Raw genomic sequence first — 13635 nt, forward strand, 5'->3', positions numbered from 1 at the left:
GAGTACGAAAACTCTTAGTTCAAACCACGTGATAATAATATATATATATCTCGATCCTACGAAACCACTAATATTATTAACACATATAAATCATATTTCTAAAACAATCTATCCCATCCCGTCGATCCCCACATGCTGACCCTATACAATGATCTTACGAGATCTTAGCCTATGGAAATCGATATGAGCAACAACTGACGAAGCTGCTTCGGAAATTCCCTAGCAGCAAACGAGGATCAATAAAGACATCAAATGAGGGGAATGGAATAAGTTTCACCACGAACCTTCGTTCGTAAAAGAAAGAACCACAAGACATTTTAAGTCAGGGGTAGTTATCAATGCCTAGGCTGTGGTCTGAATATCGTGAGGTATATAACCCACGACACACCCTATTTGGCAATGGAAATGCTGACAAATGCCTAGGCTGTGGTCTGAACCCCCAGACTCACCCTATCCGGCATTGGAAATGCTGACTAATGCCTAGGCTATGGTCTGAACCCCCAAACTCACCCTATCCGACATTGGAAATGGAAACACCGACTAATGCCTAGGTTGTGGTCTGAATACATGAGGTATTTCACCCCCAGACTCTCCCTATCCAGCATCGAACTTTGCCTAGCAGTGGCCTGAATACATGAGGTATTTCACCTCCAGACGCACCCTATCCAGCAATATAACACCAGACATACCTAGCAGTGGTCTATTACCGACACACTTTATTAGGCAGTCTACGAAGTTCCCTTAATTACTTCGTGAAAGAAAACGCTGACATATGAAGCTCGGTCGATCACTTCATAAAAGAAACGCTGACTCCAAAGCTCTCTCAAAAAAGAAGTATGGGGAAATACTACTAGAGTACTCCCGTACGCTCCCGTAACCGACACACAAATCTGTCAAAAAGACTTTGTACAAGATAGTACTTCTGGCACATTATAGTACTCTGGTATGCGAAAGAATCGTAACCAAGAACATAATAGTACCCTAGCACAAGCAGCACCCAAGACACAGAGCTTTGAAAAATACTTCGTACATAAAATGTACTTCTGTACGTAGGACGTAATCCACCGATCATCAATCTCACAACACACGTACTCTTAATATGAGGCTACCCAATGTTTAAACTTAATGGAACTAAACATCCCTATTTAAGTCTTAACCCATCACTAGGCAAACCTACTATACTTATAATCAATTTCTGATACTATCTCCATTTAGGAAAAAGCTAACTAATGTATACTTAACACAAAGTTTTAAGTAATAATATCATATATATACATCTTAACACATATTGAACCATATCCGATTCACACGTTGTATATCATCAAATATATCTAACACGTATTTCGGACAATAACAAATACTTAACATACATATGTATATTTCATACTTTAATCAATTCTTGTATTAAAATCACGTTCCTAAAAGGGACTATACACATGATACCTTATCGAATGAGCACGTAATTCAAAAATACATAATCCGTACTCCCGGATCTAAAATTAACCTCTTGATCTGATCCTTACTCTCGGATCTAAATCTAATCTCTTGATCTGATCCATACTCTCGGATCTGAAACTAATCTCTTGATCCGATCCATACTCTCGGATCTAAAACTAACCTCCTGATCTGATCCATACATCTAGATCTAAAACAAGTTTATCTCTTTATCATTTTATCTCATGGTCCAACCCGTATTTTATCACCTCCATCAACCTCATTTACTCATGTTCTACCCAACATATTTTTAGATACAAATTACATATATAGTTTAACTCATTAAAACTTATATAATTCATCCATTCCAAAATCATCTCAAATAAACAACAATATATTATACACATGGCACGTATTTCATAGCAAATACTTAATATTTATTTGTTAGAAGAAAGTGACCACACACTCACACATATAAACAAAAATATACTTAATACATTCAAACAATACTTGTATTATTATCGTGTTTATGAAAGGGACTATACACTCACTTGATCAGAAGATGACCAGACAGCACTACGGTTTGTAGAAGTAGTATTCTTCAGTGAAACCAGGATCACTTCACACACCGGGTTTCTCGCGGGCAGAGCTTCGGCTCGGAAACTCTTTTTTTCTCGAGATCTTCGGGCTTCGGGACTTGCTTCGGGTCTCGGGGTTGATACCGGGGCTTCGGGGTACTTCTGGCACGCAAATCGAGGTAATACGGGAGAGAGAATAGAGAAAATAGCAACCCTAAACGGCTGGCCCTTCAAATCTATTTATAGGGCAAATTTGGCCCTTGCCATGTCGTGGCAACCTTTTTCCACGTCGTGGGCTTGGTCGTCACTGCATGCGTCATCCCAAGTTGCATCTGGGGGCCTCCCGGAGGTGTCAGGAGACTTGCCACGTCGTGGTACTGCTTGCCACGTCGTGGTCTCTAACAGTTTTGGGGTTTCGCGCCCTGAACTTCAGAAATTCATAACTTTCGCATTCAAACTCCGTTTTCGACGTTCTTTATATCGACACGAAGGTGAGATTATGCTCTACAACTCTCGTTCAGACTCCATTGGCTAATTTTGAATTTATTTTTAATATATTATAATTATATTACTTATATATTATTTTTAGTAGGCCGGGACAGGAAAACTCCGTTATAAACTCATAACTCCTTCATCTGAACTCCGTTTTCGTCTGTCTTTTTATCGTTGGACTACTATCGATGAGATATTCAATTCTCATTTAGATTGTTTTGGATAAATATCGCTCTAACGTAAATTCACTATTTACGTCAAATTGTGTCGTGCCGGTTCTGTCGCGAAACCTCGACAGGTCATAACTTCTTCGTTATAACTCGGATTTTGGCGTTCTTTATATGCACGGAAACCTTGTGACATATACTAAAACTTGGCTAAGATTAATCCTTCTAAATAATCTTCCATAAAAAAAAGTCATTTTTGATGCTTATCGTCTCTAAATTGACTAGCCCGGATCTACGGGCGTTACAATTACCCAACAGAAACGAAGTGGGTTTCTTTTATCTTTTTGAGACCAATGTAATTGAAGGAGACGGAGGTAAATTTGTAGAGGGTTGAAGAACGAAGTACCTAGTGGTGGTGCGCAAACATCTTAACACTGTCGATCAATCTTCTGATTCATGGATTGTAACCCAGGTGAGGAAAGTAGGTGAAGTGAAGTGGTGTGGGTTTGAATGAAAAGAAGAATGTTCCGTGTCAAAACAGGAAAGAGAAAAAATTTTACTATTCCCTAACCTTTTAAGCTTTTATGTTATATATAATAAGAAATGGGTTTAAGTGTATTTAATCTTGGGAAAATAGAAGAAAAATAGCATACAGAATAGAAAAATCATAAAAAAAATTTATGTAGCATGCTAAGGTATTATAAGGTCAACTGGTCAATTTTAATGAATTTTGGATGAGCAGAACTATTTCTTTTGTTTTTAGTCCATTATAAATAAAAAAATCAGGAAAAAATAGGAACGCATTATCAAAAATTCTGAAAATATTTTCTGAGTCTTCCACCTCTGGTAAGAGCTGATAAAATTGTAAGATACCATTTTCGCACTCTCTAAAGTGATTTTATGATTTATTGGGACTAAACAAAAAGAAAATCAAAATTTGTACTAAATAGTAACAAAAATCGATAAAACTTAATGAGGTGTCATCATTTACTTTAGGGGTCATCCATGAATTTATCTAGGATTTATAGACCTAAGAAAGTATTTTATATGATTTAAGCCCTTGTTTTCTTGTAACAATTTTAATAAATCACGGAAATGATAAAAACTCTTGGGATTTTCCAGATATTCATATCATCTTACTAGGAATCTGGGGAAATTATATTTCGAACTGAAAAGGATTGTTAGATTTTTTTTTTAAAATAATTTCATTTACATGCACTATTAACAATCTACGTTGATCATCAAGCTCTTTAGCTTGTGTTCATCACATGCATCACGGTTTGAAGACCATGCATGGACATATGTTGGTCATACTGATGTTTTCAAAGGAGATACTTGAATGCATAAGGTATATGAACCTTTAAAACTTGTAAAAATCTGTATTTTAGGATTTGACATAGGTTTTGGTCCTTGCATTTCACCATTAAACAACATGCATGTTGTTTTTGGGTGAAACCCTACCACCATCATCATCAAACTCGACATTCATGGATATGTTCATGAATGTTCATAAAGAATGGTGTAGAAGAATGAGAAGTACAAGAAAAACCTTTAAAACAAGAAAGAAAAATGAAGGAAAATGAAGGATTTTTGTGATTACCTTGAAGAACAACCTTAGAAGATGAAGATTTGAAGGTTGAGAGGTGTTCTTCGCTGGAGAATTTCGTGGGTTTGGAGAGAGGAAGTGAGAGTTTGGGTGTTGTAAAGAGTGGAGTGTGAGAGAGAGAGAGAATGAAGGGGAAGTTGAAGTGTAAGAGAAGAATAAAATGATTGAGTTTTTTTTTGGGGGAAAGGGGTGCCTTGGAGGAGGTGGCGGAATTTATGAGTGAGAAAGGCTCCCTCTCTCTTAAAATTTAAATTATATGCATTCCCTCTTCAATTTTTATAAAACCCTAATTTTTATAAAAATGCTTCTTTATGTAATTCTTGATTTATTGAAAAATCTTTGTTTTTAACTAATAAATTATGATTAATGTTTGATAATTTAAATTTTTATGTATTTGATTATATCCCATAACTTGATTGTTTAAATTTGAGATTAGGAGGTTCATAGCAAATCTTATAGAGTTTTTAGGTTTTAAAGTTTATAAATTTGGATTTTTGGGCTCTATAGGGTTTTTGGAACATTGTTTGATATTCACCATCATATTGAAATGAAATTAGAATATTTTAATCTATTTTGAGGGTTTTATACCCTTTTTCAATTGTAACAAAGTTTGAAGTTTATTCTGATTCGGGTGTTGGCATTTCCTACAGTAGCTAAACAACTTACTAGAATCGTAAGAGTCAAGTATATTAGTCCTAGATTTTAGTTGGATCCTAGTTTATGCAAGATTTTGACCTAATTTATACTACTAGGCCATGGCATGTTGTGCATATATGGTTTTTTTTTATAAAAAGATGCATGTTGTGCATCTTTTGACCTAATTCATTCTACACTCTTTACCTACCTGACTTGCCTCCATACTTCTTCTCTCCTTGATCTACTGGCTTCCTCTTGCTACTAGAGTTTTCCTTTGTCGAGGCTCCCGTTCTTATCACATCATTTTTTAGTCGATTTGCTACACTTACTGCAGTTTGAATGGTATTTGGGTTTGCTGAATCAACCATTCCCTGAATCTCTGGTGCCAGACCCCAGATGTAGCGATCTATCCGTTTCTCCTCAGGAGTAACCATGTGTGGTACCAGTTTTGCTAGTTCATGAAATCGAACTATGTACTTCTCTATTTGTGTTCCAACCATAGAATGGTTCCAAAACTCAGATTCAAGCTTCTGAATTTCATCCTTGGGACAATACTCCTCTATCAGTAGCTTCTTCAGTTCTTCCCAAGTCAGTTGATATGTCGCTGTACGTCCTCGGGTTTCCACTAAGGTATTCCACCAGGTCAATGCCCTATCCTGGAGTATACAAGTTGCATACTCCACTTTGTTGCGTTCGAGACATTTGCTAATATGAAGGACCGACTCCATACTGTCAATCCATTTCATCAACCCGACCCCACCTTCCTTTCCATGGAATTCCTTAGGTTTACAAGCCATAAAGGAATTGTAGTTACATTCTCTTTCATTGCTTACTAATGAGTTTAAAACTCTTAGATCGATTAGATCTTTCACAAGTACGATTAAGGAAATCAAACAGTTCAAAACAATATGAGAATGATGACAGATCAGAATCAAATATATACTTATGATTCAAAACAGAGTCACGCCTCAGCAGAGCTCGATGAAGAACTTCCGCTGTAGAGGCGAGCTAGGGTTTACAAAACTATGAAGCAAATAAACAATGAAAGCGATAACTACTAAGTCTGCATGCATGCCGCTTATATACTAAACCCTAGTACAAAAATATGCATGGTTGGACAGGCCCAATACCGGCATTCAAACTGGGCTAAGGACCGAGCCCATGACGCAATCTAATAGACCCAACAATCTCCCCCTTTGCGTCAAATGAGGTGAGAGATTATTTCCTCTGAGTAGGCTTCACCGTCTTTATTACTTTAAACAAACGAGGAATTATGGCGAGAAGAGTCTGTCTAAACTGTATGTACCATCTCAGCATGTCAGTGAATAATTTCTTATCAGCAGCACTGTTCTGATCGCACCTCTGAATGATCTCCAAGATATGCTCAAGGCAAGACGTTGAGAAGAGGTGTTTGTCAACAAGAGCGAACAGACATTTTTGACCTTCGCCCATGAGGAACATAACTGTGTGATACTTTGAATCAATTTTCCTCTTGATCATGGTATTGACATTGCCAGCTCTGCCCATAGTCTTGGTCGTTGTTCGCTTGTGTATGGCATAGGCAATCTCCTGGTCCATCTTCGCTACCTCATGTATGTAGCAAACAAGCATACGCTTGACATGATCAATTATTGGCTGATACTCCAGAGGATTTGACAAAAGAATATTATTGAGGAGTATCCAGTCATGAGGATTAAGGTTTGGTAGATCAGCGACGGTAAAATGGTATACTGAGCCTTCGGTTCCTCGAGTCACACTGAATTTGACATTAATAAATTTCCCTGCTGAATAAGGCTTCATTACCTTGATTGTGGTTATTTTCTTTGAGCTCCAAGTCAGGTATTGGGGTTGAGCAAACTCCAAGTAAAATTCCAGAAGATCCCTATCTACCTTCGGGTCCGAGGATGGAATAGCAGTAGTCGAGTTGAAGCAGTGGAAGATAAATGCCTTTCGAGTGATTGGCATATCGAACTGTGCATCCTTGGAATTCTCAAGGCCAAAGGACATAATTGGCTCAAGCCAGAGAATGCTTGGCTCATCAATTGAACATCTTTGAAGCGAGTCTATTGTCCACACAGGAAACATGGCCTTTTTCTTCTCTAGGAGCTCCGCCTCCTTTCGCTTCAGCTCTAGCTCAGCTTGCTGTTTCTTGATGTTTTCTTCCATTTATTTTTCAGAATTCTTAACCTTCTGGAAGGGTTTCTTGGGATTCTCGACATAGACATCATCTTCATTGTCTCTGTCGTCCTCGCCGATTTTCTTCTTCTTTTTGTTTTTGTTACTGACACAAGCTCCATTACCCTTCGGTTCAACGGATGGTTTTGATCCAGAGGGAGAAGGTTGCGTTGTCACTTTCTCTCCCCCTTGTTTCAGTTGGATCCCGGTCACCGGAACACCCTCGATACGGCTAAGAATGTCCAGTGCCGGTCTGAGCTTGACCGCCAGATGACGCCTGACAGTTATAGTGATGATCGGATCATGAGCCTCAATAAGATGAAGAAGGATGGAGTGAACATCTGCAGCAAAACTCCTAATGACCTCCCTTTCTGACTTGAGTTCATTAATCTCAGCATTAGCAGTACGCAACTTGTGTGTTTGCAATTTAAGCTGGCCTGTACGCCTGTCTAGGTTATCCATAATGCAATTCTCCACAACTAACTCCGCCTCTAGTTGAGTTAGGCGTTCGTTGACATTAGCATGGAGCGTTTCGTTGGCTTCTTCAATGGCTTGGCTTGCCACTTCAAGGTTCGAGCACTCAGATTGAAGAGACCTTTGAAGGTTCTCTATTGAAGCGTTGACAGTTTGAGCGTTTTTGGTAGCAGCAACCTGCAAGAAATCGAGAAACAAATGAGCTTTGGAGACTAGATTATCGACTTTTGCGGTCGCTTCCTTACACTCCTTAGTAGAGGCATCAACAGCAAGAGAGGCTTGTTGACATTCGGAAATAGAGGCTTCAATTGCCTTGGCTGCAGCAGATAAAGTAGCACTTTGTTCGGTGACGACCGAGGAGAACAAGGCCTTCAAGGCAGCTTCAGAATAGGCACCAGAGGAAGAGAATGAAAGCAGTTGATCAAGCTTTTCGTTTACTGCCTTGAGATGACATTTTGTAACAGGCTCATCGTCATCATCATCGCTCTGCACTGATAAGGACTGAAATATGTGGAATCGAATTCCAAGTCCTCACCACCTAGAATAGGGGTTTTTTCAGTATATTATGTGGGATATAAGGGTTTTGAAGAAGGTGGAGGTTCGGTTGTGACAGGAGGTTCGGTTACAAGTGGATTGGGAACACTAGAGTGAGGTTTTGTAGTAGTAGTGGTGATGGTTGTATCTGTGAAAATGGGAGTGGGAATAGGAATTGTAGTGAATGGTTGAGAGGTGGTAATTGGAGAGATAGGAGGGATGGAGACTGGGATGGTTACAGGTGGAGGTGAAGGGGGATTAGAGTGAACTGGAATTTCTGGGGTAGGGGAGCGAGGCGGAGTATCACCTCGGCCCGAAGCCTCTTCATCAGAGCTTTCGCCCTCAGATTCTGAAGGAGGAACGTTCTTCTGCTTAGGAGGGACATATTCTGAATCCGAATCACTGGAGGATTGAAGAATAAGTCTCCTAGCAGGCTTCTTCTGCTTTTTCGGTTGAGCTTGAGAAGTGGCAGCTTTATCAGATTTTCACTTCCTGGGGGTTTGCCCCTTAGTTGGTTTAATGACTGGACCTTCCTTTTGTGTTTCAGGCTTCTTACCCCCTTGGATGGCTTGTTAGCCTCTTCAATGGAACGAACCATAGCTGGTGTAAGCTCTCTTGGGACAACAGATGGATGCTTCCTGTACTGTTGAAGAACGTTACTCGACGCAGAAATACGACCGAGCATTGCTTCAGGAATGGATCCAATAAACGAAAACTTTGTTGGATCAGTAACGATGATTTTTGTCGTATGAAAGGTAGCAATGGATGAGAGCAAGGAGTCCGCCATTATTGGAACACGAAGGCGGTCCATTGCCTAGTTGGTGATGAGAGACCAGAAACGCCCACATGAGATTGCAGAATGTCTGGATGAAGAGACCAAGCTTTGAACCAACTGTTGCCAGATAATGGACCCATAGTCTAGGTCAATTCCATTGTACAGCCCATACATCACCATCATGAAGGACTTGCTTGCACCATCGAAGCCAGCGCTTCGCTCAGAAAGTCCCTTGAACAACAGCGTAAAAAGACCATTCCATTGAGGAGGAAGGCAGGAATTCTTGAACTTCGTAATGGTGGTTAGGGTTTCGGTATACCCCATCTGATAGAACATAGAAAACAATTGAACAGTTGTAATGGAGTCAGGATTTACCAGAGAGGGATCTTGAGAAAGACTAATTAGGGCACATAATCGGTGCTTAGAGATGGAGGTCTTCTCATCGTGGATGTCAAAATGAATGCGTTCATTAATCTTGTCGTAGAAGGCAGAAGAGTAGACAAGAGACAAGCACGACATGGGAACAACTTCAACTTTAGTCAGTGCGTCGACGAGTGGTGAGTATTTGAGACACTAAACCACATAGATCATATAGGGCTCAAAGACAAATGGGGTGAGATCGATGATCACGTTCTGTTGGGGTTTGATGGTGAGAAAAGGTTGACGAACTGGAGTATCGTGAACTGAGGATGAGTCTGTCATTGTAGTAGCTTGGAGAAGATGATGAACAGTTGTAGAGAATGATCGGTGCTCTTTGAGAGATTTTGGGAAGTGATAAAGGTTGAGAGAGTAGCGTTCCAATTCCTTTTATATGTACAAGGAAGAGAGAGAAAAATCCGGCTAAAATCTTGGATTATCTCAAAAATAGCGCCTGATTTGATGGGTGAACAGTTGGCATGCCGAAGATGACACAGGAAAGAGAAAAGACGTTTCCCTTTTACACGCTCTTTCATAAAATGCACTTTTTCAAATCGCCAAACCGTTTGGATAGCCGCTGAGTCAGCTTCCACTTTATCCCAATCGTTTCTTCATACGACGTTTGAATCTTTGTTGCCTTTAGCATTTTACTGATCATTCTGAACAAAACTAGAATTTGGAAAATTAAAAATTTTCGTGCATAGGGTGTAAAAGATAAAGAAATAAAACAAAATTTTAAGGATAATTTGTGATGTCATAAGCAGACATAAGACAATTGATTCTGGGCAAAAATCACTTCCTTCAAAGTCAAGAGAGACATTAAAGTGCTTGCTTGGTTTCCCATTGAATAACGATCAATAACTTGTTGAGAAGTTTTGAATGACATATTTTGAAGGTTAAAGAGGGTGGTTTTCACTTCAATTCATAATTTCGATACATAACATAAGATTGAAACTGAATGAAGTACTTGTGAGATCATTGTGATCTGTTGAACAAGTAGGTATGATAAACTTTATAGTGACGAGGGAAGTAAGGAAATCTCAAAAAAAGAAAATTAAACTGGATCTTTTAGGGTTAGAAAAGCCTTGGTGAAAGGCAAGCTCATAAAGATCACTCAAAAGAAAAAAAAAATAGATTTCATTGGGTAACAAGTAAGATCTTGAATTTTTGAATTCACCGTCAATTCATGAGTGGTGTTGAACTTTGGGTTTCACTTCGTACATAGTGGCATGAAACTAAGATCATGAACACAGTCTTGGTATAACCATAAACCTCAGTGGTTAATACTGAGGTTATATTGATGAAACAAATTATAATGGAGAAAGATGATGAAGATGGTGTAAGAAGCGAATGTACCTCTGCTTTAAAGAAAAAAAGGACCAAGCAGAAAACTCTAAACTCAATTTGAGTAGAGTAAGGTAGCTCATGATTAGAGTGAATTTGATAGTCTGGATTGGGAAACATGATTAGTATATATCATGTTATTAAGGCTTCACTCAAAATCTGTCGAGGTTTTAGTCAACATACAGCAGTATGCTTCTAGGGACTCCTAACTAATAAAACCATTTACCTGCCTTAGCTTTGCCATCGAGAATCATACTTAGACAAAAATTAAAACATTAGATATAAAAAATAGAATAAATAAAAAAATATATATTTTTGAGAACAAGAAAAAAAATATTTTTGGGATTTTATAAGTAGAAAAGAAGTAATGAAAAGGTGTACATAAGAAAACAGTTGAAATGCCTTGATAAGAAAAACGAACGAGTTCAGAAGGACCGAACCCGAAATAGACCGAACGCTCGGTTCATTTCGGTTCATGGTTGAACTTCACCCGAAATAGAATGAACCCGAAATAGACCGAGCGTTCGGTTCATTTCGGTTCGCTCTATTTCGCTTGTTACCTTTATGGAAGCGAAGGCGGATTCGGTACAGATTCGGCTTGCATCATTCCTAGGCCTTGTAGAATCTTATTGAAGCTTGCTTCAGGTAAGGCCTTCGTGAATATGTCTGCCAATTAATCAGTCGTTCTAACGAAGTGAATTTCAACGTTACCATCTTCGACGTGATCCTTGATGAAATGGTACCTCAGTGCTATATGCTTAGTCTTCGAATGTTGCACGGGATTGTGACAAATCCTAATTATGCTTTCAGAGTCACAATACAGCGGGATTTTCTTCATGTTTAGCCCATAATCCCTGAGATAACTTTGTATCCATACGACTTGAGATGTACAGGATGTTGCAGCAATATATTCGGCTTCTGCAGTGGATAGTGAAACACAAGTTTGTTTCTTCGATTGCCAACTGACTAATTTACCATCTAGAAATTGAGATCCTGCAGTGGTGCTTTTACGATCTAATCCACAGCCACCTAGATAAGCATCTGAAAATGCTTGAATAAAGAATCCTGAGTTGGCTGGATACCACAGACCGAGAGAGGAGGTTCGCTTCAGATAGAGAAAGATGTTTTTCACGGCTTGAAGATGAGGTTCTCGTGGGTTGGCTTGAAATCGCGCACAGTAACAGACGGAGAAAATGATATCAGGTCTACTAGTTGTAGGATACATCAGAGACCCAATCATCTGTCGATAAGGAGTTATGTCAGTTGCTGGTTTCTCCAATGATGGTGTGAGTTTAGTTCCAAAAGCCATAGGCACTTTCACTTTGGAGTCTCCCATCATTCCAAACCTGGTTAGCAAAGTCTTGGTATATGCTTCCTGATTAATAAAAATGCCTTCGGGTCCCTGTCTAATGTTAAATCCAAGAAAAAAGTTAATTGGAACCATTGAGCTCATCTCAAATTTAGTTTCCATCAACTTTCTGAATTCAACTGTTAAGCTAGGATTCGTGGAGCCAAAGATGATGTCATCAACATAAATTTGGACTATCATAAGGTCGTTACCTTCTCGCTTACGAAAGAAGGTTGGGTCAACTGAACCTTGTTTGAATTTAGACATTTTTAAGAAATAAGTGAGAGTTTCATACCATGCTCTAGGAGCCTGTTTGAGGCCATATACAGCTTTGTCAAGGATATAACAATGATCGGGATACTTCTCGTTCACGAAGCCTAGCGGTTGCTCAACATATACGGTTTCTTCAAGTTCACCATTGAGGAAGGCACATTTGACGTCCATTTGATAGACTTCAAAGTTCTTGTGAGCAGCGTATGCAAGAAAGATGCGAACAGATTCCAATCTTGCCACGGGAGCGAAGGTTTCTTCATAATCGATTCCCTCTTCTTGACAATATCCTTTGACCACCAGCCTCGCTTTGTTACGAATGACATTCCCTTCTTTGTCCATCTTGTTTCTAAATACCCATTTGAGACCGAGAACCGAAGCATCCTTTAGAGTTGGAATAAGACGTCATACCTTGTTTCGTTCAAACTCATTTAACTCATCCTGCATGGCTTGAACCCATTCTGAATGATCAAGAGCTGAGTTAACAGGCTTTGGTTCAACTTTGAAAACGACGGAATTGAACATACAAAACTCGACTTTTGAAAAGAGTGCAGCCTGTTTCGCTTTGATTTGTGAGCGAGTTAACACTGTTTCTGAGGATTCCCCAATAATTTGACTTTGAGGGTGATCTTTGGTCCATTTGATAAGTGGAGGAAATTTTGGATCATAGATAGGATCCAATTCAGCATTGAGATAGTGACCTGACCATTCTTTGGAAATATGTCTTCTGATGCAGAAGCATGAATTGGTCGAAAAGATTCGAGATAAAGATAGTGACCTAACCACTCTTTGGAAATATGTCTTGTGATGCAGCTTCTATTGATTTCATTTTCTTAACATAACTATCGTCAAAGGTGACATAGTATGTTTCGTCAATTTTCTTTGAGCGTTTATTGAGAACTCTATATGCCTTGGAGTTCAGGGAGTAGCCTAAGAAAATTCCTTCATCAGCATTAACATCGAACTTGTTTCGATTCTCTCTGGAATTGAAAATGAAACATCTTGAACCGAACACATGAAAGAATTTCACGTTTGGTTTTCGATTATTCAGGATCTCGTAAAGGGTAATTGAGAACCGCTTGTTCAACTATGATCTATTTTGATTGTAACATGCGGCTGCAATTGCATCAGCAGGTAAGGACGCGAAACACAGCATAGTTCGAGCAGCTTCACACAGGGATCGGTTTCTCCTTTCAGCAATGCCATTTTGCTGTGGAGTATAAGGGGCTGAGAAATTGTGAGTCATCTCCTTTTCAGAAAGAAAACCTTCGAAATCATTGTTCTTTAATTCCAGGCCATTGTCGCTCCTTATATTACCAACTACCTTTCTTAGTTGCGTTTCTATCTGTTTAATAAAGAGCTTGAGCTTTGGAGTGGCTTCAGAC

The sequence above is a fragment of the Lactuca serriola genome, chromosome 1 (assembly GCF_051521515.1).
Source record: "Lactuca serriola cultivar US96UC23 chromosome 1, Lser_US96UC23_V15, whole genome shotgun sequence".
NCBI lineage: Eukaryota > Viridiplantae > Streptophyta > Magnoliopsida > Asterales > Asteraceae > Lactuca > Lactuca serriola.